General features: G+C 45.8%; 1 protein-coding gene across 1 annotated transcript in view; it reads left to right on the top strand.

The window, feature by feature from the left end:
* The first annotated feature begins 46 nt into the window (after positions 1–46).
* TNRC6B (trinucleotide repeat containing 6B) overlaps positions 47–5,545 on the top strand; it is a 188,975-nt gene continuing 183,476 nt past the window's right edge. The window contains exon 1 of the mRNA XM_025208896.1: positions 47–708. The gene's annotated coding sequence lies outside the window, so the exon portion shown is untranslated. The remainder of the gene's footprint in view (positions 709–5,545) is intronic.

The following is a 5,545-nucleotide window of genomic DNA, read 5'->3' as shown; positions in this document are numbered from 1 at the left end:
CGGGGGGCGGGGCCATCTTGTCGGTGGCCCTGGAGGCCCGGCGGGGGAGGGGGCGGTCCTGCACAAAGGGGCCGCCGGGGCCCCGCTGCCCCCCGTGAAAACAGGCAGAAAAGGCGCAGCCTAGAAACGCCCCCAAGAGCCTCCCGGGGGGGTGAAACGAGGCCGCGCCGGGCGGGGGAGCGGGGCTGGGCCCGCCGGGAGGTGCCCCCCGAGCCGCGCCTGGGAAGCTCGGAGGCGGCTCCTCCCAGCAGGCGAGGACTGGCCCTGCGGCCGGGATCTCTCGCTGCCCCTGGAGCCCGTCTCCAGTTCCTGCTGGTCTCCATCCCCCCGTGCGCGCACACACAAGTACCGATAGGCCCGAGGTCCTTCCCGGGGCTTGTTGGGGGGATGGTTATACCGAAACCTGGCTGGTGCCCTCGGCTCTGTTGTGCCCGGCTACTCTCAGGTTGGAGTTTTTAGTGTGAATTCCCAGCTGGGTCTCTTCAGGGCTGCTAGGACAGTCGCGTTGCCTCTTGCCGGCCTTGGAAATGTTCCAGGAGGCCCTCAGAGCTGACTTTGCAGTTTCCTAGTTGTGAGGGGCATGGAGGCCCTTCACAACTCATCATGTCCATCCCCCCTGCATGTGGGCAGGAAAGACTGCTGGGATTGGATGACCCCAGCAAGATGGGCATCAAGACGCTTTTTGAAGATCACCCTCTATCTTACTTGGTTAGCAGGAAAACTGTACTTAATTGGTGTTTAGCATAAAGCTTTGTTGGTCTAGGTCAGTGGCTCCCAATCTGTGGTACGGGTGCTATCAGTGATACGCAGGCAACCTGTCAGTGGTACGCGTTAATTGATTTATTATAATTACTTTATATGACAAATATTTCCTGGTGGTACTTAAGGTTGGACTGAAAAACTTGCTGGTGGTACTTGTCTGTATTGTTTTAAATTGGTGGTGTGCATTCTGTCAGAGTTTGGGAACCGCTGGTCTAGGTAATTGTCTGGAGCACCTTGCCTTTCTTGAAAGATGCTCCAAAAATTGTAATAAACCCTCAGTGCATAATCCGGCTCCCTGACTTGGAAGAGCTGTATGGCATTATAGTTACCATCCTCAGCAGTGCTCCAGTTTGAGAATGAGCTCTACCATGGGTCTCACGGTAACCCAAGGGTCTAGTCCTTGAGCAATGGATCCGTCTGCAGAAGTTGCAGGCCCTTCTACAAGGGAGGGCAGGCTGCAGCTATAGTTGTATTATAGTTGTAGACTAGGAAGCAAATGCAGATGGGTATCTTCTGTTACTTCAGCAAGGCCAACATGTTTAGTCCATAAATATAATTGGATTGTAATTTTTTATACAGATGTTAATACAAAATTGATCTTTCTCCTTTCAAATGCTGTCATCAATGTCTGGAGGAAAATGAAAGTTTTTATTTAGGGCTTCTCTTCACTCTAGGGTGAAGTTGAATGTTGCTGGTGATTTGAAATCCTTCCTTACAATCCCCAGATCCTTCTGTTGAGAGGGGTTGTGTTTTTAATCCAAGTTGGTTGGTCTGTGGAAGGCTATAGGCTACAGCTGTTGCTAGCTGGCACAACTCATCGGGTGCCTGACACAAACATTGAGTCCTTTACTGCCCAGAATCTCTGCTATTAATAGTTCTCCACTATAGTCCCTATGCTGACTGTAGCTCATGTAGATGCCCTAGGGAATTTTAAATAAGTTGGCCCAGGTACTGCTGGCAGTATAGGTAAAGTAGCATGGATATCAGAAAGTGACTGTGCACTGCCCAGCAACCTGGGCTAAATATTCAGGTGATTAGTCTCTGCTGCAGCAATTGCACTGCTGGTAGTATGCAAGTCTAACCTGCTCCCGTCATGAGTGACTGCAGTGTAGACATACCCTGGAGTGGTGTTTGGTAGTGTGGATGATTTCACTCGAGCTGACTGTGCAGTGAAGAAATAGCCTTAGAGGCTTGCAATAGGAATGCTGGCTACATTTTTTTTTTACTGACAAGACCTTTTGAATATTTTGTACGGTGTATTTAATGTGTTAAGTATCTTGCTGAAAATCCTAGCAAGGACTAAGTGCAGGCAGATCTTCGGGTAAAGTTTCACATTTCGTTTCGGCTATGCTACATCTGTGTAATGTTAACGTTCGACCATGCTGTGAGCAGTTGCATGTGCAAGTTTAATACTGTTTCTTGCCTGTACAGGGGACCCAGGAGACCTGGGTGTTCTCCCCACCTTGGGGGAGGGGGGAAAGGTTGGAAGTGATGCATCTTGGGATGTTGGAAGACTGTAAATTGTTCATTTTACCTCCATGGAGCAGAATGAAATTACCTTAACACAAGCTGGGTAGCGGGCTCAGAGTTAATCCTCACCTGAAGTGGTGTCATTTTGAGATGCTTATACAGTACATAGCACACATTGATGACCATTAACATGCTGATGCTCATATTGTAAGTGTCCTTAGTATGGTGTAAGTGTAACATGTAACTTCACCCTTATGGTGTAGCTGAGGGAGGTCAGTACTATACCCTTTGCTTGAATATTGTCTTGCCCAACTACTTGATAATAAAAACTACAGAACTTTTATCTTTCTATAAAAGTTTAATGTGGGTTAGTTTTCTTGTTGAAAACGCATGAACTTTAATGTTTAGTATTCCCATTTAGGTATCAATGGGTTACCTGAAAACTGGGAATTGTTTCCAACCTTTAGCAATAGGTGAGCACTGGAAAAATTGGATTATTAGATACAGACTAATCGTTACCTTGTAATTGTGGAGCCATATCAATTACTGCATTATTGCAGTTTTTCTATTCCTGCATTTTTATGACTGGAAATGTAACCTTTTATTTAAGAACTAGCTAATTGCCCATCAAAAATGACTGGGAGTGTGGGGGGCTGGGATGGAGTGCCGCCACCTAATGCCCCATGCTGCTGCTGTTCTGCTTCTTGCAGCAAGCGGGGTGGGGGAATCTAGTCCTCAGCACGGCTTGCAGGGAGCGGGGTGAGGGAGCTGAGGCCAGCGCTGCTGCCCTCGGCTCCCCCACCCTCTGTCCAGTCCTAGGTGTGGCTTTGGAATCATGGTGGTGCTCCCCCATGCTTGGAGCACTCTGATTGGCTGTTTCCATCAGCCAGTCAGTGCAAACAAAGTGTTACGGACAGACAGACAGACATGGGCTTTTATAAGATTAGAATAGTTATCTAGCCCAAAATGGTCATAAAAACTTCAAAGTAGATCCAAGCAGTGTTGTTTATCTGGGCATATGGAAAGCCTGAGATGGAATAAAGAGTTTATGAAGTCTTGTTTATCTAAGTGATCTTCTTTTAGATGTCAGCATTATTTATTGATCATTTGTTGATCATTCTCACAAAAGTATCAAGCTAAGATGCATTTTCTGTGGGTTTAATGGTAGGCATTTGGAGTACAGTTAGTAACTGTCAAGGGTCAGTGAGGTGATAAAGTAGGAATTAACATCTTCCTGAAAAGTAGTTGTACCTTCTCTCTGCAAACATGTATTGAAAGAAGCAGGGGATCATCTTCCCAATATGAGGATCACTTCTCTTTTTGCATGAGAAACAGACAAGTTTCCACTTTTCTTGGTACCGAAACTCAGTTGTTACCGATCAGGTTGCCAGAGCATCTTGCTTTCTCCAAGTAACTCTATGGTGCGACAATATAAAATTGAATATCAAAATAAATTACACATTAAACACTACCCCTCAGAGGCAACTTAATTCTTTGATTTCTGGGGCATAGGTTAGGCTTGCTTAATCGCCTAGGACATGGAGCTGTGGAAATAACTTGTAGAAAAGCTAGATGCACCGAATAAATAAATTGCATAAGCAGGCAAAAACCCAAAAGGGTAGAACAAACCAGAGCTGCAGTATAACAAATTTAGACCCAAGAGCTAAAATCTGTCTAAATGTTCTTGTTTCTATGAAATTGGAAAATGTTCTTGCTTGCAGTTGTAGTTCAGTTTGGGCTTATAATTAGGGGTCTACTTAATTTGCAGTTTTCATGGAAACTCTGAAAAACAGTGCTGTCCATTATCATCAGGAAATATTGCATTGGCTGTGATTTTTCAGCAAAATCAACCTAACAAAAAACCCTGGCATAATATTTATGTAATATGTCATCTTAGATGCCTCAGTGCTTAAAAAGACAACATGACAGTCACTACAGCCATAGATCAAGTGATTGAGAGTTATTGTTGGCTAGTGATGAAGACTAAGCAGAGGTGCCAGTCAGTGAAGCGAAAATGTTTCTATTATTGTTGGCATTAATTAGTATTTCTAAACTTTTTGTAGAATGCTACATATAATACATTATAGTGATATGTTATAATTTATATGGGGGGAGCGGGTTGTGTGTGTATATATGTATATATATAAATGTAATGTTTAGAGTTATAATATGATAAACTACATTATATAACTTATTTTCCACAGAATTTGCTATTATATGGTATGTGCCTCCTCCCCCAATCAGCAGTGAGGGGTGGGGCTGCCAGGAAATGCCCACTAAATTGGCTCTTCGTGCCACAACCAAGCCACGAAAATTGCTTTGTCTCTCTGCAGTTAAGTAGACCCCCTACTTGTAATTTAAGATCTCTCAAATCAGGTTCATAAAATATGATTTGAACATAGGTCCTCTTCAGCATCTTTAAGACGAACATTTTAAGTTATAGTGTTCTGTTAAAGTTTGGTAGCTATTCTTAAATTTGAATCTATTTTGTTAGCATTTCAGCAGCTTCATTCTCCAGGGGGAGTTGGATGCATACCCTTCACTTCTGGTGAGTTGTTGCTGTTGAAACAGTAGCGCTAGCTCTCGCGTGCTCTTGCACGCGCTCTCTCAGGATTCTAATGATATGTAATCATTCTTATTTGAAAAGAGTAATACATCATCATTGTCCACCTTCATGGTAATTCTTTTAAGAATACTTTAACAAGTGCAGTGGAACTAATGGAAAGTCTCTGACACTACCGAATGTCACTTTAAAAATAACTAGTGTTGGAGATTAAAATATTTAGGGGTCACCGATTGGAGATTTTGGGGCCTGATACGATAGCCGATTTTAAGGAGGCATATCCGCCGATACCAATCTGATATCCAATACAGCTGCGTGCAGCTGGTAAGTCTGTTGTGCTGGAAGGGGAGGGCGGAGGGAAGGGGCATGGGGGGGAAGATCAAGGCCCCCCGCAGTGAGTGAGGGAGTGGGGCTGGGGCAGGCACTGCCCAGCTATGGCAGGACAGGGGATGGGATGGAGCCATGGCTCATCCGGGTGGCATGGGGGGGTGGGAGGAAGGCTCTCGCTGCTGCACGCACCTCAGGATGGCACAGGGAGGGGGATGTGCCCCTGGGTCTGTGTGGGGTGGGCTGCAGCTACGGGCTGGGACTGGCAGTGCCAGGCAGGCAGTGGCGGCTGTGCTGGCAGGGAAGGGCTGCAGCCACCCCAAAAATTGATGTAGCTGCCCCATACCCCCCTCACAGTGCTGCTGCCGCCTGCCCTATACAGATCTGGGGGCATACCCTTCTCCCCACACCATGCCCTTCTGG

Source organism: Alligator sinensis, unplaced genomic scaffold (genome assembly GCF_000455745.1).
Source record: "Alligator sinensis unplaced genomic scaffold, ASM45574v1 scaffold215_1, whole genome shotgun sequence".
Taxonomy (NCBI): Eukaryota; Metazoa; Chordata; order Crocodylia; family Alligatoridae; genus Alligator; species Alligator sinensis.
The sequence above is the reverse complement of the archived record's forward strand: the minus strand, read 5'-3'. Positions and strand labels throughout refer to the sequence as shown.